General features: G+C 41.6%; 2 long non-coding RNA genes across 3 annotated transcripts; both read left to right on the top strand.

The window, feature by feature from the left end:
- Positions 1–5,593: 5,593 nt before the first annotated feature.
- LOC135345986 (uncharacterized) lies at positions 5,594–10,364 on the top strand. Of its 2 annotated transcripts, XR_010397951.1 has the most exons (5): positions 5,594–9,114; positions 9,162–9,275; positions 9,377–9,459; positions 9,992–10,127; positions 10,318–10,364. It is a non-coding gene; the product is annotated as an uncharacterized LOC135345986 (long non-coding RNA). The 2 variants fall into 2 exon arrangements; XR_010397950.1 differs by having other exon boundaries at positions 6,497–9,275.
- Positions 10,365–17,879: 7,515 nt separating this feature from the next.
- LOC135345990 (uncharacterized) lies at positions 17,880–21,336 on the top strand. The gene is made up of 4 exons (XR_010397956.1): positions 17,880–19,057; positions 19,460–19,598; positions 19,875–20,040; positions 20,920–21,336. It is a non-coding gene; the product is annotated as an uncharacterized LOC135345990 (long non-coding RNA).
- The last annotated feature ends 7 nt before the right edge of the window (positions 21,337–21,343 follow it).

Here is a 21,343-nt window from a genome sequence, read left to right as displayed (position 1 = left end):
AATGAAGGTGCACATATGACCCATATTCTCAATAAGTTCACAGAGTATGGTTTTACTGTTCCTAAAATCTTCGTACTCTTTTAGTTTTTTTGTCATATCTTTTGCGACCATATTTTTTAGTACATACTCCTCTCTCCTCAAGTACCATTTTCATTCCTTTGGGGGTTCCACTAGGGAGAATCATTTCTTGTACTTCTCCATTATAAATTGTTGACCGCATTACTGGTTGCTTTCCCCCTTGGTTGACATTCATCGCATCGCATCTGCATTCAATGCGTCTTCAGGCATCTTTTTGTGTGAAGGTGCGTATCGAATAAAAATAATGCAATACAGTTTGGATACTTGCGTTCAAATATTTTAATAGCTTTTTTAGTTTGTTTTAACATATGCTCATTTTTCCAGTACCCCTCACTTTGGTGTTCAAGGTATGCACGTGCTCTTCAATAAAATCAGATACCATTATGGCCTGTCCCAATGACTTTTGCTTAAGAGCCTGCAATTTGTCATCTGCCCAATGAAAAGACTGATCAGCGTTAGAGTAAAAAGTCGATTCGTCGTGGAATATCCTGATTATGGGTATTTCTCGTGTACGTCTACTCCGTGACACAAAACGAGGTTCAAGCTCGTTCATGAGGTCACACAGTACTTGTTTCTAGAGTCAATAACATCTGGACGATCGTGACCATCAAAATAAACGCCTTTACTGAACTGTTTGTATGAAAATCTTAATTTATGAAGCCATGCTGATGCTGTAGGCTCGCTTATGGCTCGCTTATCTTTACATGCTGAGATTCCTTAACCCACTCACAGAACTTCAAAAGAGTCAAGTTAGGTTCTCCTTTTTTGTACCCATTTTCCCTTACATACTTTGTTGCCTTTTTTCGAAAATGTTCATCATTTATTAGAGATGTAAATTTGGAGTAACAACCTCTCTGTGAAGACAAAACCCTATCAAGATCATCGTCATCAACATCTTCCAAACAAGACACAGTAGCAAAGAAATCACCAAAAACAGACATATAGCCCATCTTCTAATCACCTCGGAAAATTTTCCAGTAAATTTTGAAGCCATCGCAGTAGCTTCAAGGATACCGATTCTGTCATTTATGATTGATTTCTGGAATATTGTTAGAGCAATTGCCTTTTGTACTTCAAATGTTAAACAAAATCGAGCTGGAGTTATCAGGCTAGGATCACCTCTAGGTGCTTTCTTCTGGCATTGTGATTTGATTTGAGCTTCAGCTTTAGCACTACAATGTCTTTTTCTTGGATGCTCCAAGTTGGACACATCAGTCAGACTTGACAGGAGGTGCTTGTCAACAGTTGAAGAAAGAGTTATTTGAACTGGAAGACATCCTAGAATTAACTTCGTACGCCCACTCTTAATTAAACGTGTGGTTAAAAGTGTCATTAGTGTTGTGGTTAGCAGCTGTGATGTCATCAAAATAGTAGAATATGTACAGAATATGTAGTTTTTCAGTGATATCTCAACAATGGAATAAGCATAGATAATGTTCTTGGTATCAAAATGTGGCCCATTTATTTGTAAACTTACCATAGAACTTTGAAAGCTAAGCTATAAATGTTTCAGAAAATATTACTCTAACCAAAAGTGTACATAAAAACCAGTAAATCATGAATTATAGACACTGTGAACATATTTAAGACCCATAAAGGGATGGTCAGGATACCTAAACCATTAAACTATTGTGTGATAAAAGTCTAAGACCTTAGCTGTTTAAGGTTAGTGTTTATTACTCTAACCGATTACCCACTATAACAATTTGCTGTTGTTCTATTAATCACCACAAACCCACCACCTTATTTTTGGATATGTTGTAGTTCAGTCATTCATCTACACACAGGTATCAACACTATTTCTTAGAAATGCTCCAATCAAAAGATATTTACATTTCAGTACAACTACTCACACATTTGTGGTAATCTACTCTCTAGACTAACACTAACACGTAATAATAACAAGTCAAGAATGAGTTACTACTCAATAAATGTAAATACAACATTATATGCTACAGTGCTACAGTGACACTAAATGGATCGTAGTTTTAACAAATGCCATGTAATAATTACTGACATACATTGTTCAATTCATGTAACTACTCAATAAATAAATGTAAATGCTACAGTGACACTTTAAATGTAGGAATAGCAACAAATGACACATTGTTCAATTCAGCACTACAATTCAGCACTAGCACTAGCACTAACACGTAACAATCTTGCTAGTATCTTGCATAGTATATAGTTCTGTTACTGAGCATTGCAATTCTTGTTTTAGTTCTGCAATCTTCAGGGACGTTCGCAACTACATCCTCCACATTTGTATATGCCACCAATCTGTGTGCCTCTCTCGAATTGTATAGCAGGTTTAACGCCGCAGAAAAATCTCAGTTGGTCGTAAACTTCCTCGTTATTTGCTGCTCTGTCGCTGATTAATGCTAGTTGATCACTTGGTGATGAACTATGGTGCTATTATATCGTAGACTTCCTCGTTATTTTTAAGCCTAAAAACAGGCTTAAAAACGCTGGCCAAGCACGTTATTCTTGCCTTGCAATTCTTGCCTTGCACGATCACAACACAAAGTATTCCGTCGTCAAGTAAAATTCAAGGTTTGTGCGAGCTGCATCTGCTAATGAAATGGTACAGAGGACCAATCAGAACGGACGACTGGGACAGTAGGTCTGAAGGTGGTAAGCACTAGATAATTATTACATTGAAACAATATGTGACAGGGGGTATTGAGACTGCAGTGTATAATCTCATAATAATTTTTCTCAGCTTATAGTTATCTACAGTCTTTCTACTACCTCTCTGCAAAATCTGATTGTGTTTCTCAATACCGCTATTTCAGAACTTTGAGTTTCCAACGCGCATAACTCACGAGGTATGTGCATATCAAGCAATTCTTTGCTCTATCATCTGGTATTTAAATCTCAACAATTGTAGCCTGCTCCAATTATGGCCTTTTTCCAAGAGCCTGATGAGAGTCCAGGTATGCTAACAAAAAAATAATTATTAGTAATTTCTAATGTTTTCAGATGACTATGAGATGGAGGAAGGTGAAGGTGACTACGGACCTCATCAGACAGTCCTCGCTTTCTGCAAATAAGCAAGTAACAGGTATTCAACAACAAGGCGATCTTGATAGCAGTGGTAAGTAAGCCTCCTCCTGATGCAATAAGTGACACGAAGCAATAAGTGAAACGAAACATTTTTTCAGGCGTTAGATGAGGACGAGTTAGATAATGCCCTTTCCAGACTACCCCGGCACACCGGCACTCGCTCCAAAGCGGGAGAAGGAGAGTTTCGTTCAAGGTGGATGTGCGTGCCACAAAAACAAAGGAACTGACTGCTAGTGCTCAAAACTGCTTGTTTTGAGTTAACCTGGGGCAACTGATGGCTTCAATGAACAGGTCGGAACAGGTGGTATCGGAATGGGGACTCCCAGGAAAACCATCATCAAGGACACCCTCTTATGTACCGGTTCCTCAACACGTTAAAGAAGAGTTAAAGAAGGGTATGATTAAATATAAATAATTCAGCTGACCTGTGCTGGGTGTGCCAAAAAAATAGTATAGCTGCAGTAAACGATCCCGAGAGTCCTCCACGCTCAAGGCCTTCGAGGATCACTTGACACTGGTACAATCGTACTATCAGACGACTCGCTTTGTCTAGGGCATCTGCCACTGCTTCGCCTTCGATTCGGCAGCGTGGGTGAATCTACTCCCAACCTTCCACCCTTGTAAAACAGCAGTTTTTTGAAACAGCCAGTAACTAAAACAGGTCAGTAGATGCAGTTTTTTTGAAACAGCCAGTATACCTATGCCATACCTATGCCATGTTTCGACCAAACATGTAGGTTTCGTTCCATTGTGGATTTCTTCAATTATGGTCAACTTTGACTTGTCAAAGGCTTGAGCAGTTCTCAGAAGGGAAGCATTGTGTCAGTCATACTATGATACCTGGTTGATCAAACCGAATCAAGATCTTATATTGGGGAAGTCGAAGATAGTTTCAAAGCCAACCTCGTCTTGGGCAAACCTAAATTTCTCTGGGTTGAGGGGGTTGAGGGTGATGCCACAAAGGTCTAGCCAGTTGCACTCTTGAAAGAAGCATAGTATCAGACCACAGGAGGCCCCAAGCATCGAATACATGCTTGGTGATACATGCTTGGTGGTAAGCCATTCTTCTTAGCGACTGGTTCTCCAATGGGTGACCTCGTCTTGCCAATGAAGGGGCACAGGGATAGGAGCTGAATGCACAGATGTAGGCCATTGACATGGTGGCAGCAGGTGTGCTGGTTTGTATCTGAGTTGTCTATAGTCCTCTGACTCAATACTCATTCTCCTGTGGGTTTCTCCTGTGGGTTGGTCAAATACATGGTGGTCTATCGTGATAGGCTCTGCATACTCTCGGCGTGTTCCTTGTGGTGTTCCTTGTTGCAATGAGTCGGGCTCGGCTTCTTCCGTGCCCTTTGGTTCCACAATACGTACATATCTCTTGTTCCATATCTCTTGTTCTTTTGGTGGGGGCTTCTTGTGTGAGCTACCGGATAGTGCGTTCGTTGCTTGGGGTAGTAGCTGACCTGCCTCTTTTGATTCGACCAATCGTTGGTTTTTGTCCCCCAGTAGGTAATCTCAGTATCTCAGTATCTCAGTGTCCCCTAGCAGTACATCCTTCAGTCCACGGTGGTTTCACGGTAAACTTACAGACGCTCTCCTGTCCTAGCACGCACTGGTAGGTTTTCTTCCCTTACAGCTAGCCTCTCGGTAAGGATGCCCCGTGTGTTCCTATGTTTCGAACACGCAGCATTGAAGTAATTATGTTCCCGTTAGTTTTACAGTCATCCTACATAGTCTGGACTTTAAAGTACTGCCAGGAGTCCCTTCTTTGTTGCTTGGTGGCAGGCGAATGCAGCGGGTTTACTGGGTCCACGTCGGGTGTGCTGGTGTGCTGTACTAGCACCCGTCTATTGGACATGGTCAGTGCTCCTTAATTGGAAATACTTATTCTCTGTCCTGGTTATCAGCTTCCTTTAGTTGTGTCTAGCATAAATCAATCCTATTTAGATTAATCAAAGTATGTTCACACACACAAACAGGTTTACGTTCAGTTCAAATGTTCAGTTCAATGTTCAATATTCTCTCCGACTGACCACTATGAAAAATCACTCAGCGCTTACAAGCATTTTAGCCAAAAGCCAAAAGCAAGAATGCACAACGCTTGGGTTCCTGAGGATACAGTCGACTTGTTGCTCAACTAATCTTTGTTGTATTGCATTGTATATCGATATACTATACCTCCGAGGACCTGTATGGCTACAAGTAAATAATAATATATAATTATGCAGCAGATGGTATACTCTCCTGGTTTTGGTTTCACGCTACAAAACAAAACTACGTGATGTGCTCCTGGTACACTCTCCTGGTTTCACGCTGGTTTCACGCTACAAAACAAAACTACGTAGCAAAATCTAACTAGCTTACCCTAGCTTCACTTCACTTCTCTTTTCGATGCAGAACACGTACGTTTTGGGCTGCGAGCTGCGCTTACTGCCTCTTTAAGTTTGTGCGTTGATGAGCTTGTACATTGCTGTTTTCTGGATTTTTTCTTCCAGAAAGATCGCTGTTCCTGAAAGATCACTGTTACGGTGCTGCAACAATACATCGCTCATTTCACTCTCAACTCTAATGACTACACAAAACTAGCTGTAGATATTCACTTAGACAGGATGTTGCTACAAGTTGATCAAGAGGCCTGTGGCCATTGCGAAAAAAATCTTTAAGAGACACAAAAAACTATAAAAGGCCAGATTGTAACAGTCTGGATTAGTTTTTTTTATGTAGGGTAGACCAAGCTAGACGTCAGTCATACTGTGTATCTGATGACGGCTAAGACTGATACAATCCCACTGATCGTGATGGTGGTAGTCTTCGTGAATACAAAGCATGTGATTTATACCACAATGCCTGGTACAGGTACAGAGTAACCTAAACAAAACATCAGCCAAGACTGCAAGAGGCTCAAGCATCCAAGATGCAGTGGTGAGAGTGTGAGTTGTTACGATTGTAAGTTATGACTTGTTTTTATCGACATATATGCAGTCCAGACATACATGCAGTCCAAATATGAGCAGACAAGAAGAACTCATTTCTTTCTCAATCTTCTGACGATGAGTAATAATTATAGTGGTAATAATTATAGTGTTTGATGTTGTGACAAGGTTGTAACAACCAACCGGCTAGGTTGTAGACAACCTTGTCACAACCACAAACAACATTGTCATTTCTATATGGGAGGATCTACTACACAAAATTGGACGGGATCGAAGTATGGTAATTCCAATAAAAATTAATAATGCTGTAACGGACCCCAAAATCTCTCTCGATACTTTTTTGAGCAGAACGGGTTTTGCACTGTACGTTTGCACTGTACGTATTGAGTGGCGACACGTCTATGCTCCTGAAAAGATCTTTGAGTCCCAGTCCAATGGGATTTGTCAAAATCTGAATAATCTGCCTTTTCACTAAAACTTTTAGTTGAAAATATTAGCAGACATTTGGTACAACCTTTAACTGCTCCATGGCCTACAAATCCACAAACCTTCCTGCCGGCAGTACTACAGATCAAAGCTGCTCTAACAAGTAAGGATGAACCATCCGTCTTCTGAAGATCTTCAACTAATGGTGTGAGGAATGAGTTCATGTGTAGAGAAGGTTCTTTAGGACCAGGTATTTATTATGTAAATAGCGTTCCGTTCTTGGTAGATTCAAGACACTTAAGTAGATGGCACCTTCAGAATGTTGTGTATGCTTAAATGGATTGAACCAATCAACGTTTAACTGAAATGCATAATTGCCCGGGAGTGTTAAAAACGGATTACCATTCGGAGCAAGGAAATTCTTCCAAACAACACCATCGTATATCCGAATAAACACCATCACTACTAGCTCGCTCACGCCACAATTCGCATTTGTCAAAAAAGCTAGGCCTTCTTAGCATCTCTTGGAGAGAGAGACTGTATGATGCTTTGGTAACAGTATAAATGCCTTGGATAAAACATCACCCTTCCATTTCTCAGCCTTACTTCTTTCAAGAGTATTTCGTTACAAGGCTTGCGATGTTGCACTTGAGGGTGGTTGGGAAACTTCACATAGGAATAGCGTTTTGACTCCGATTTTTGATTACGTGTTTCGTAGAAACACTCATTCCTAGAGTACTAGAGTACAAGCTCTTACACGAAGGGCAACATACAAATTTCGTGAACTGATGTTCTTGTCCACGTGCAGTCCTGATGCCGTCTGGTAATGCATCCAAAAAGGATTTGGGAATTGCCACCATGAAAAGGAATAAAAACTTCAACAAAGTATTAAGTGCTGTATCTTAAAGATCGTCTGAAACATAAACAGGAAAAATAGGTACAGTTGAACAATGGCCTCCGTTTCATCTATGGCATACAGTTAAGTCGAATAAATCAAATAAATTAGGATCATCATCGTACGCTTCGATCTCTTCTAAAACATTCAACATTCACCTGCAATGTATAAGATTGGTTCAAACTGGCGTATACATGTAGCTATTAATTTATTTACACATGAAAACAAGTTCAGGTACATGAAGCTAGGCCTACTTTACCTGTACATCATCATCCTCTTCTGATATTACATCATCCTCTTCTGATTCTACATCACTTACTGCCAATTCATCATATTCTGATTGCAATCAGATAATCAGTCAATAATGAATTCATGTCAATGAATTACTAGATCTAGATCCGTGCACGGATCACTACAATTACGTACGTCCAGCCACTGAACTTGTAGTGATACCATAGATGATGCACTGTACAGAGCTAGCTAGAGCCATAATTATCTGTAGCTTCTTGATTAGGACTTGGAGAAGATGAGGACTTGGAGAAGATGAACGAGATCTATCCTTAGATCTACATAGAGGATCATTTGAACTCAGGTCTCTAGAGCCACAGTTTTCGATCGAAAACACTTCGTCATAAGCGGTCTGATTGAATACTCGTTTACTTTTCCATTCACAAATTCTTACGTCATAGTACAAACGGCGATGCTCCGTTTTGAAACTCTCTCTGAGCAGTGTCCACAGACGACAAGCTTGGGTCTTGCAGTGTCCATAGTATTCAGTATTCAGCTGGTATTAAAATTCTGGATGGTGCTCTCTATTTAGATGTTAAAAGATCATAAGCAGCATGACCTCTTGACCTCGAACTAAAGTGATGTCACATGACAATCTTGGGTGTTTCATTGGTACATTTAGGCGCCAAGCATAGGCTAGCTATGAGTACCTATAGAACAGCTAGGCCTAGTAGCCTGGCTAGTAGATTTGTGTCTTCGAGCCACAGACGTTCTAGGAATTCCTACACCGCTGATGTGAAGTAGCAGAGAGAATTTCAACTGATCTAGGAGGTTTGAGACTGTCTGCGACTGTCTGCACAAAACAATAATTTTTTTAATATAGACATTTATTTTCTGCAGAACTCGATCTACATCAACTCCTTCTCAAGCGCGAGGAGGAGGAGCAAGACCACTATATGCGTATTTACAGTGGTAGCTTTCGTTCACTTGCGGATCTGTAAGATCCAGATGCAGATCTAGATGTAGATGATGAAGCTGATCTCCCAAGAAGCTGATCTCCCTGGGACATATGAAGCAGAAACTCCCCAGTCAGGAACAAGTGCGGTAGAACAAGTGCGGTAACTCCTTCATGGACATCGAGGAACTGGTGACATCAACTTGGTTGCTCTTATTCAAGAGCAGCAGCAATTGACCTCCAGACAAGACGATTTTCAGTCGAAACTTTCTGAGTTAACAAGCAAGGTGAACTCATACTCTGGCAGCTCCGCCGATAGCAGCCCTGCACATGTACTTACAGAGGAAGGTAGCAGCACATTATGAAGCGGAAGGTCCTTGATGCTATAATTATGAATATGTAAATTGTATTGTATACAGATCAACATCTGAGTATATCAACATCCGAGTATAATGTTGCCATTAAGAACAAGATTGTCACAGAGATTTGTTCAATGCCTGACTGTCAGTATCAGCAAGCATCAGCAAGAAGCTGTAAATTATACCTTGGTCTACGTGTGTACGTAATCCCTTTCATACAGCTGCTGTACAGCGCAAGTACGAAAGTGTTCGTAGACAGTGGATTATGAAAGGAAAGGAAAACTTTGACCAACTGTCAGTCTAAAAATAAGAAGTATAGAGCCAGACGAAAAAGAGTAAGCAATTTTAGGTGATTAGTAGTTAATTAAAAAAGATGCATTGTCAGACTCTTCTGACATATCCTCAATTTTGAGTTGCTCCCAATATTTCACCTCAGCTCAGCAGGCAGCACAACCGTAGCTCTATTCTCATATTGCGAGTGATCCCAACAACTTGATAATTCATTGCGGTGCTCTCAACGTAAGTGTTTATGTATATATGTGTTTATGTATATATGTGTTTATGTATATATAATTATACGCTCAATACTAACACCTATTTTATACGACATTCCTGCTCAACACATCCACAATTTCTTCAAGATAATAGCTTGCTCTATCAAATCGGCATGCAGCTGCGCACTAACACTACATCACCCCCCTGACTGGATATCTTATCTGCTACCTGTACTTTGCACAAATAGAAATCTATTACAGTATAATATTATTCCATCTCCCCACATACAGTTTTTGCTCGCAAGCTGTTGCATGCCCTCTGATACTACCCCCGATACTACCCCCAACCAAACTGTTACCTTGTTGGATTGTTCTAAGCGTTAGGTTATACTTTTCATTGTGAGGCCTGAGACTGACGACTAGTTGACTAGTTGACCATGTGCTTCAATTACTGCACTCGTTCCACTATATATATAAACATGCACACTACTGCCGAATTGTAGCTGAAAGTACTAACACCTAATCATCACGTCATGTGTGATCAATTTTATATACAGAACTGACGGACTTACTCTTGACCCTTAGTACTCTTGACCCTTAGTCGCCAGGAAAACAAGAAAGACACCATTCTTTCTACAAATCCACCTCGGCCAGATATCTCAGATTGGATGATAGCTCCAGAATGGAAGAGAGGTTAACATTAGTTATGTCAGGCCTATTAAAATTAATGCATGGCGATAATGTGATCTGACACATTCTTGTCTGCACACATTCTTGTCTGTCTCAGGAATACGATAAAGCTGACTGTGTGTGTCTGTTCTGTGTGTGTCTGTTCCTAATTATAATGAGCAATTTTGTTATTCACTGTCTTTTCTTTTCGTAGATTCAACTGCTGCTCTGTCTGAAATAAACTGAACTGAAACTGACTATTGTATAATAATTATATTTATTGTTGAACCTTTGTAATGACATCATAATTATATCTTCAATTATTGAAATTTACTAAGTTGGAAACTTGATGTAGCCTGCTGGTGTCCAGCTCTGTTTAAGTTGGAAACGTGACGTAGCCTGCCTGGTGTCCAACTGTGCTCAAGAATGTGCAATGTGTGTACAGACTGTATACGTGAAGTATCCAAGCTAGAAAACTTCTTGGTAACGTGCGTGCATTTCCTGGGACATATACAACTTGGACTTATGCTGTATCCAAGCAGGGAAACCTCTTGTTTACACCTATGTCCAAGATAGTGTACAAGTTGGAAACTGAAACTGTATTTGCTGTATTTGCTGTGTAGACAAAGCCTCAAGCCAATCGTCCAAAGCAAAAAAGCTGAAAGACTCCTGCAGATCTCCCACATGATGTGATGTGATGTTTCCTATTGAGTTCAACTCGAATGGAAAGTATGTTTAACATCAGCACCAGTCTCCAGAAATGCAGCAGTATTACTTACCCAAACTTCTGAAAATAGCACTGACTCTACCTCTTGCGAGAGCGAGAGAAGTTTCAGTCAGTTGAAGCTCATCAAGACTGCCACCATGACTGAATTAAGGCTGGCATTGTTGAATTTTCAACAAGGATAGATCTGTCATCAGAAGTGAACATGAGAGAACTAGTTAAATCATTTGCCCCTCGAAGAGTGAAGCTTCCATTCTTGTTACAGGACTAGCTCCTCAACTGATACTGTGTTCTAATTAATTTCTTATATTTCTTATATTCAACTCAGAGATAATGCCTGACATCCACAAAGAAAGAATAGTATGAATGTTCAGCATCAATCTAAATACCGGTGACGGTGACGGAACCCACTTGGGCGTGGCCCCAAATTTAAAAAACTCCAGAACCCCTGGTCCAATTGATTCCAAATTTGAAATCCGGTTTATTTAGTGCAAAACAAAGCTACATGCAAACTTTAGTGTCCTCAAATTGTAGATACAATTTTGGAACTGAACTGCACTATACATAATCTGCGTTTCATCAATTAGAGGCGTTTCATCAATTAGAATTGTTGGTACACATGAATTGGTACACATGAATTCAGAGTAGGATGAAGACTCTTTTCTGTAAATGATGCGACTATTATTTGTCATCAGAAATATCACTGTCATCTCGGATCGTCGCCCGGTTTAATAAGTGCATCTGGTTCCGTTCCGTCAGACCGTTCCATCATCATCTGATTCCACCTAGGGTGCCATGCCAAGTATCGACATTCCCCTTAAGATCGATATATCTCATTCTTTTGCATAGAGGTACCAAAATAACATGGCCACTTCTGCGCCCACTTCTGGTTACACGTGACTACCGGGAGGTAGGGCCTCTCACGTCCGGTTGCGCAACCTCATTAATAATAGCTGGGGTTACATAATTAGCAAGGCTTGAGGTGACTGACGTCAGTACGGAGCGAAGGAAGGAGGCCAGTGTAATCGGCAAAGTGAACTGGTCGGTGGTGAACAGTTCTTTATATTCCACATCGTCAACCAACGGGGGAAAGCACGCCTCGCAGGACAGGCCAGGGGCAAGCAGCAATGGGACCCCCCCTCCCGAGTTACAAACCATTAGTGTACATATGGTTACGTGTTACGTGTTGCCTGTCTCTTTGGAAAATGTTGGCCAGTAAGCACGTGTGGTGCTCTTGTCACCAATTATGTCACGGTTATTTCCTGGGTTGTTGTGCTAGGTCGTTACTCATACAAAATTGTACACTACACAACTTACATGGAGTTGTAAACCTCTGTGTCTGTCCCTCTGTGTCTGATCAATGCATGCAGTATACAGTAGTGTACAGAAGGAAAATACAATACCTGGCATTCACAAGCTATGTATACTCGATTAGTTGCACAACAGCCACAATAGCGACGACATAGCATGTGAGCATGTATCCTACCGTCAGGTAGTGAGCTCAGAAAAATCTCAATAGACTGTAGCTTGGAAACTTACAGAGAGCCATACTTTCACTTACACGGTAGCTAGCCAATCAATGAAAAAGGTCAGTGTGTTGCAGGTGAGCTCATTTTCCTAAAAAAACAAAGACGGTTCTGCTAGACCCATGCACTGGAAGTGTAGCGAGTATTGCAAGCCTGTCACCGACGAAGAGAAAACGAGAACATTAGAAAAACATTGACAATGGGTGCCAGCTAATGGTGTTGGCACGCTGCGGGTACTTAGATGTGCTAGCGTTCATTTTCCTGTGGTCTATCAGCACCGGTCACGTGCTAAAAGCTCCATTATCGAACAGCTGATGGAGTTAACCGAATGAAAGCTCTCCAGGCTTTCTACTGGCTTTCTACTCAATAAGTACGAAAGAGGCCACTTCACAGCTCAGACAGACAGGTTTAGAGCTCGTCTCAAGTAAGCTTTCCAGAAGGAAATCTACGACACAGCCGTGCATATTTTGTGTTCGTAGAAAATTAAGGCAAGCCTGTCCAATAGTCGTATCAGTGGCCCTCTTTGGGACCAGCTATGTTCTCGAACAAGTATCAGATGCCGAACCACTGCGTGGGTTGCAGTCTGTGTCAGTTCCCCCGGAGCTGCAACGTCTGAACAAGCACTTGGTGCAGCGTGCCAAGTTCTTTGTGTGTGTTGTCCGCCTGAAAGCATACGCCCCATCACACAATTCACTGAAGGCCTGTAAGGCTGATAAAACAAGACACTAGACGCCCAGTCCCGAGCTTTACATAGAAAGCAGATTTACATAGAAAGCAGAGGGTAGTGTATCGCAACTTGATAGATGTGTGCCAGATACGAGAAGCTTTTCAGAGTGATGTTGATGTTGACGACTCTTGACTCTTCGCTAGACGAGTCAACAAAAAGTGTTGACATAGACAGCAGGCCTCAGAGTATAAAATGAATCGCATCCACGAGAATGCACTAGACAATAGGAGCTTTGCTTTCCTTCTCTATTGCGATTACATCAAATCTAGGGTAAAGACTCCAGGTACCGAAAAGATGAACAGTACATTTTCTTTCTGTACCAACAGTTGCAAACTGTGTGCACTCATTAGCCAGCAGACCTTTCAACCATGTTTCAGAACATCAGGGCAGCTGCATAATTGTGACGTCAATTGCATGCCTCTTTGTGACCTTCAGCTGTGCCGAGTACGAGTAGAGTAACATCACGTATCTCAAGCCCTCGACGAAAAAATCGACATTGTGACGCACGAGCAGATCTTCTGCAAGAGAGAGTACCAGGCACGCGGCCACTACCACGTGTTGCTCTGGATCAAGGATCCACCGGTGATCGGAGTGGACCCCCCTGAGAAAGTTCTGTCCTGGATTCAGGAACGAATGACGTGCCACATACCGGACGAAAATGCATCGTTGCAACGACTACTGCAAAAGAAAAGTCAAGGTGAAAGTTGGGGAGACGTGCAAATTCGGTTTTCCACGAGCCCCTACCAACCCGTTGATCTACACCTTTCCGAAGTCGTCCCTGGCTCTGGCTACGTGACAAAGGCTATGAAATGTGGCAAAGTGTGAGCGACAACAAGTCCATGTTCAAGTCCATGTTCAGTCGGAACAAAGTGTTTGTGTCAAAAAGAGTGTGCTAGGACACCAAAAAAGGCGGGCTTGTTTGACCTTGGAACGGCGTCGAGCACTTCGTTGTATGCTCGACCTGCTACACACGACGGGGTGATCCCGATCCGACTCAATGATCCGATCGGACCTGGCCTGGTGGCTGACTTTCATGGAGGCACCTCCGTCATTCGAACTGTCTCTATACACACTATACACTAAGTTGCTGGAATCCTGGAATCCAATCTTGAGCATTATCCAATCTTGAGCATTATCCGGAGGCACATGTGTTTTCCGTAGCAAATCTGGAAGGTCATTTTGAAACTTCCTCCTGCTTAACCCAAACACTCTAAATGGAAATTGAATCTACATGTGTGTAAATTGACTCCTTCTCGCAGAGTCATCATTAAAGTTGAGTAAAGTTGAGCATGTCGTCCGTGCCCAGGATTCGTGGAGTGGCATCGACAGCGCAGCGTGAACTGGACAATTTCCAGCAGATCGTGCGCGAAGAAACATCTCCCTCTAAACTTTTCCAAGGTGAAACAAACCAACTCATTCACTCTGAAGCAGCAACAGACAACAGCGACATACTTAAACTTAATCCCAAAGTTCACCCTGGAGTGATCAGAAACACTCCTCTGAACTTCAAAGAACTCCAAGAATTGAACAAATCCAGCAGGGCACCTCACTCCCGAATAACCAACCCTACCTGATTTCAGATCCAAAGCAAAGCAACTCTCTTTTGTGCCCTGTTCAATTACTTGCAACCTATATATAATTATATTTCACAGTGCCTGAGCTTTGCCCACCCCCAACCAACAGAAAGCCAGCAGCTTGTCCATGGGGTGCATCTTTGCTCAGGTTCACTCTGCTGGCGGGAGGAGGCAAAGGTGGAGGAGGACCAATACCAGCCCTACCCACTCTCGGCAGAAGACTCCACCAAAAGACAGAAAATCCTCAATGCCAAAACCTACAGTGGATCTGGAAGTTCACTGCTAGAAGGACCCAGCATACGCAACCAAACTTTACCCAGACACATAAAAGATTAATGTATATTATCACATTATAAAACTATTTTCTATGTATTATGTGTTCTGCAGCGAGGCTCTTTCCAAATACACCCTCACAAACTGTGCTTGCAAACATGTCTTCCATTCATAACAGCTCCTCCGCCCTGTGGCGAGACAGTGTGTTTCTCACGCTCTTGATGGCACTCCTGGATTATCCACGCAAAGGTTTGCTGTTCACGTCTGTCCTCAGCTCAAAGAAATCACTTTTGTTCAGACAAATGCTCCTCCTGTACAGTACTCCAGCCAGACCGTCCACCATGTTTGCAAACCTCTGCAGTGACAAGCTCTCTCGCTGGGCACTCCAAAGTGGTAGGTCTTCGAGTGAAACAGCCTGTGAGCAAACATCACCACAGAACTTGCACTGTTTGAGGTTTTGTTGATCACACACACACCTCACTGCCAATTTCAGGGAGACACAAACATAACACATAGGGGTGGGGCAGTCCACCACCAAACAAGGCACCAAACAAGGGTAGCCCAATCTCCTCAGACACTTTCTGAAACAACATCCAAAACTCGGCACATACATCCACTTGTCCTCGTAACTCTGTGTCTGCAAATACTGGTGTCCACACATTTGCAGCTGGCAGCAAGCATTTGCCAAGACCAGAGAATTGTTGTTTGCCTGCACAAAACCTTTTGTCACACAGTACAGTCCTCGGGTGTAAGGCAGAGAGCCAAACCCATGGTTGCCTGTGAAGCTCAACCTGTACACACTAATATCATTGAACTTATTTCTGTAACTGGAGTGTATCTGTTCACTGGGGTGTCTGGACATTTGTACCTCCATCGAATCCATCGCTTCCTCCTACTCCTCCTACTCCTCCTGATTACCACCACCTTCGCCATCACTGTCGTCGCCACCACCATCTCCTCCTCCTCCTCCTGTTCCTGCACCAGGCGGTGGCGGTGGTGGGGGGGATTTATTACCTCTTCCAAAGTCCTCCTAGACTCTTGTCCTCCTAGACTCTTGTATCCACTGAAGTAGAAAAGGATCTGACACTCAACAAATATTGATCTGCTGCATTTGCTCTCCTGCTGCTCAAAATGTTGTTCCTCTAGAAGGTGTGGCTACACTAGCATTAGATCTTCCCCTTGTTGCGAACAAATGTGGCACAGCTCCACTTGTTCTGAGCGTATTCAGAGCTCTCGTGTTTCTCTAATTTCTGGCTATCTCTACCTTTCTCCAAAACTCCCCAACAGACCCATTGACAGATTAAGAATTTAAAATAATTAAGAATTTAAAATAATACGACAGGCAAAATACCAAAATAATAATACCTAACATTTAAATTTAATGAATTGATGACTCATTTCTTTCAAAACTGCATTCTTTTGTCAATCGAGGGCGGTACTTTCTTGAGAGGCAGCTCTGCTGTTTCCTCCTCTGGGGGGGGGGGGCTGGCCTCTTGCTTCCCAGCATTACTTGCTCCATTTCTAATTTCTAATTGCATGTCCTCCATCAATGGAGGCACTGGCATCAATGGAGGCACTGAAGAAGGCTCTGCCAGCAATGGAGGGATCACTTCAGCTGAAAATACTTCAGCTGAAAATACGTTATCAAGCCTTGACTAGTGATCCCGTACCTTGACTCAAGGCCAAAGTTTAACAAAGTTTAAGTCGCTTTTATTCGACAACAAGTTGCAGGTAAGAGACAAACAGACAAACAAACCACTACTATACAACCACCGCGCCTCGGGTAAATATGTAAGTGTTTCAGTTTAAGTGTTTCAGATTCTCTGGCATAGATGGAATCGAGTTGTGGTTATCCGGTTTCAGTTATTGCAAATGAAGGTTAACTAATTTGTTTGGTACTCAATATAAATTCTGGCTTTACAATAGTTAACCCGCTGAAGCCGTCTTTTTCCGGCCGCACTACTGACTATTTTCAAAAAATTGTTGTCCACGCTGTGTTGGAGCTATGCACACGCTGATTGAGCTGCTCTTTCAATTTTGAGTCGCACAGTACTGCTGAAAGAAAAGTGACCACATGTGACTAATTGTAAAGGCTTCGAGATCTCAGTGAGGTTCTAGGGCAGCTAGACAGTGAGTGAGAGGACAGTGACTAGAAAATATAGAACCTGATGAAGAAGATCTTGGGATGGGTAAGTCTAGCTGTATTTAGGCTAGTTAGTACAGCAGTGGACAAGTGTGTAGGTGAAGAAAACATTTCCCAGGAAAATGGCGTCTGACCTCACAGACAAGTTTCTGCTGATTCTGCTTGAACCATGTCTCCGTGAGAACATTGAGAACACTTCTTTATTATTTAGTGTCTTTAATTTAGTGTCTTTAGTCACTTTGTGCCTTCATACCTTCATACAATATTGTTTTGCGTACATAATTGTAAATGTTTGTAAACAATCGCTAATTAGGGGGGGTGGTTAGTTGCTAGGTAACGATGATGGTGTCAAGATACCTCTGGGGTCTGCGCTAAGTATTTACAAGTCATTTCAATGCATGATATATGAATTTTTAAAAAAAAACAGTCTTTTTTTAATTAAAACGGGGAAAGGGGAAAGGGTTAACCAGGCACATTTTTGGTCACTATTTCGGTCACTATAATTATACAGTAGTTATGCCTCGTGGCATAGATTATACTGCAACATCACAGACGCCAGACGCTTCTATATAAGACGCTTCTATTATAATCCTGCCTAGACCAATGCCTGCCTATCGTGGAGCGAGCATTATCGAAGAAATATACCTCCCCACTCACCCATACAACTCACCCATACAACTGAAGAAATTACTATATTTCTCACTGGTGAAACTGCAACTATTACTACTCAATAACTACGACTACCGGTCGTGTACGAATCAGGAACACATCTGAAGGCAGAATCTAAAGGCAGTGTGATTCTTCAAATGTGCTTGTATCAATATGGAATAGCTTATCGAGGGGTGTGAACAACTGTGGTATGAACAACTGTGCTTTTATGATCGCTTGTGTATGGCTCAATATTTAAATTTAAAGGAAGCTACGATAAAAAGTAAATCTTGTTTCGTATTCAAACTTTCTTTTCAGCTTGGCATGGAGGAGGTACGACAAGCAGTGCATCCATATCAGTGCATCTATATATCATCCATATATCATAGAAGCGACTGTAAATGATTTGGATGATGGATTAAAAATTAATATCAACATAAGCTACGATAGCTTAGACAATTTCCATGTTCCATGAAGAGTACAGCATTTGAAGAGTACTTTGACTGGCCGGCTGGCCGGCTTGCTTGGACAATAAGCTTGGACAATAAGCTGATAACTAGGCCACATTTGATTTTCATTAGATCCACTGTCCAACTGTCCAACTGTCCAACTGTGCAAAAAAACTTAGCCGACAAATTTGCATTGCTAAGCGTAAAGGCACACAAAAAAATGGCTGTAACCTCTAAGTCCCAGACCAGGCTGGTCACCCGCTTCGCATGAGATCATGAGATCATGACGTTATAGAAGAGGTAAGATCATGTGGTAAGATCATGTGTCAGGTCACCGCTATGGGATCAGCAATATTCATGGTAAAGGTATCACAGCTCTATGCAGCTCTACAATATTAATGAATGCTTTGGCTGATATTAATTTACCACTATGGCTGATAGATAGATACCCACTAGTAATAGATACCCACTAGTACTAAGTGAGGATCAAATGAGGATCAAAAAAAGACCTTAATAAGATTTTATGAGGCAAAACCTGTGCATCATTAATTTTCATCTTCAGGCACAGAAGGTCGTTGGTTTAATACCATAAATGGCATAATTAATGTCATGGGGTGAATGGGGTGAATGCTCATGGGGTGAATGCTCTATGCATTCATGGACCCATGCGTTGAGCTTCATCGCACAGCAGCAAATGGATATAACTTTGTGATTTGTGACTATAAAGCTAAACGGTACAATCAGAACAATCAGAAAACAAAAATCGTCTACAAGTTTACAAGTTTCAAATTGCCTATTATTTTCCAACTACTGTCTCATGCTAGTTCGCCACACACACTAATCACCTTACCCCTGCTGCAGCACACACGGGGGTTGTTTATACAGTACAGGTACAGCTAGCTAGCTACAGTAAAACCTGTTCCAATGACCACTCCGATCATTACTATCATTACTATTACTATCTGATGTTTTTCACCTCCACCACTTCACACGTTAATTTGAGACGAGTGGTCTATAATGAAGGCCGCGATTCATTATGTTGTGTACATGAAGCAGTGACATTCCTGGTGGTCCAGGACCACTACAGAAAGGCAGCCCTTCTGGGTCAAAACTGTGCTGTGTGTTTTTCTGTATTGTGTGTTTTTCTGTATATAGATAGCAATAATTAATATACCCCCTCCCACCCCCTATAGTTATACATCATCTGTTTCATGGGCTGCAATAGATAGCCACAATGTTTGCACTTGTGTTTGCACTTGTGAGTGTACATAATTATATTTTTTAACACTCAGATGCTCTTGCCCTGCCTACAACCAAGGAGAAATACAAAATACACTGTAAAGAACGAATCGGAGAATATTCAAATATTCAAAAAGCAAAGAAGTGACGTGGCCAAAGATTCAGAAAGTAATGAGACAGATGAATTCTGAGGTGAGAATTAGTCTCTCTACATAGTAACTTAACCTAACTGAACAGAACATGTACTACATGTATATGCAATCAAGTGAGGAGTGTTTCGTTTGCTTGTTTACAATACGTCGACATGTCTCTGAATCAGAGTTCACAGAGGACGTTGTACGACATCACAGTGAAGTTGGCAGGAACTGCAATTGTGTACAGTAGTGGGATCATCTTGCTCTCATACATTAAGTTGCATGGTCATGCATGCACTTGTAGCACTGATTACACAATGTAACTAAAATGCAGGCACAATCACTAAGTGATGCGGCGGGAGTTGAGACAGTAACGCTACATTTTCATAAAGGGGAGGGGAGGTGTTTCCTGGAGGAAGTGAAAGAGGCGGAAGTGAAAGAGGCGTAAAGAGCATCCAGTAGTGGAACTCTCGTTTACATTACATCTTACTTTTATGAAAGTAAGCACTAGCTGTTTATACACATTGTAGAGTCATGGTGTCTGGTTTATTCTGGTTTATTCAGGTTGTCCTTATAATGAACTTTCAATTTAGGCCACGGTGATGTAGGTAGCGGGGGGTGCTTGTTAGGCCTTGGGAGATTTTGTTAGCATAATAATAGGTGTACTGGTACAAATGAAATACTGGTACAAATGAAAGCAAAAAGCAGTAAGTCATACCAGGAAGTCATACTATGTGCTCGTGCTCCTGGTCATACAGTATCAGTCAGCACTGCTTTCAATTTGGATTAATGCTCTATATACCAATAACCTGCCATGGTGTCATACAGGGGAGAGGGGGAGAGGGAAAGGGAGATATCCCTCCCCTAAATTTGCATTCAGGTACTAGTTGTATGACTGAGTGTCCATAGCCTTCAGGGTAGTGAAATAACTATACACCCTGCCTGCTACACGATATTGTGTTCAGTCCCCCCAGTCGTGCCTGGTGGTCTGGCAGTACTAGCAGTACTATTCATCATTGATTGATGTATTTTCTGTTACGATATCTAAACACATGTAAATTATGTAGCTATCTCTATGGGCCATATCGGAGATGTACATTGTAGTGAACCTGAAGGGGTTCAAAAGACCCTCGCTGTATGGAGTAAGGCAGCTTCAAACGATCATATCAAATAAAAAATGCACGGTAGTGGGAAAAATAGGGGTGGGTATATATTATTATTATGTGACTGTTACTGTTACTGTGACTATTACGCATGTACGCATCTACCCACCACCCACCCCTAGTCATAATTAAGTGAAACCCCTAAATGCGGGACCGTAGGAAATTATGATTATAAGATGTGTCTTTGAACATGCACCCATGGACATTTTTCTGCAGTACGGAGTGTGCACACAGCACATAACTACCAACAACCCGAACTCAAGTATATATATATATATATATATAGCTAATAGTCACCGTCTGTACTCGATCATGGTAAAAATGTAGATACGTATTCTTTTGCTATTGTTGATTGGTCATAATTAAGCATAATTATAATTGCTGACCTATTATATCTAGCTCAGGTTAGTCTACACAACAAGACCGGTAACCATGGTAATGGTGTTATCCATTTTACGTATCTAATTTACGTATCTAATGTGAATCCCGATAAAAAAGGTACACACTGAAACCAATGAAACCAATGAAACCATTACACAATGACAATGAATAGAGACTGCACGAAACGACCTTAACCAACCTGAGTAGGCTATAGCTGCATATGACTTTACAATTAAAACTTAAAACTGGCCAATTGCTA

This window comes from Halichondria panicea, chromosome 13, assembly GCF_963675165.1.
Source record: "Halichondria panicea chromosome 13, odHalPani1.1, whole genome shotgun sequence".
Classification (NCBI taxonomy): Eukaryota; Metazoa; Porifera; class Demospongiae; order Suberitida; family Halichondriidae; genus Halichondria; species Halichondria panicea.
This window is presented reverse-complemented; position numbering and strand designations above follow the sequence as displayed.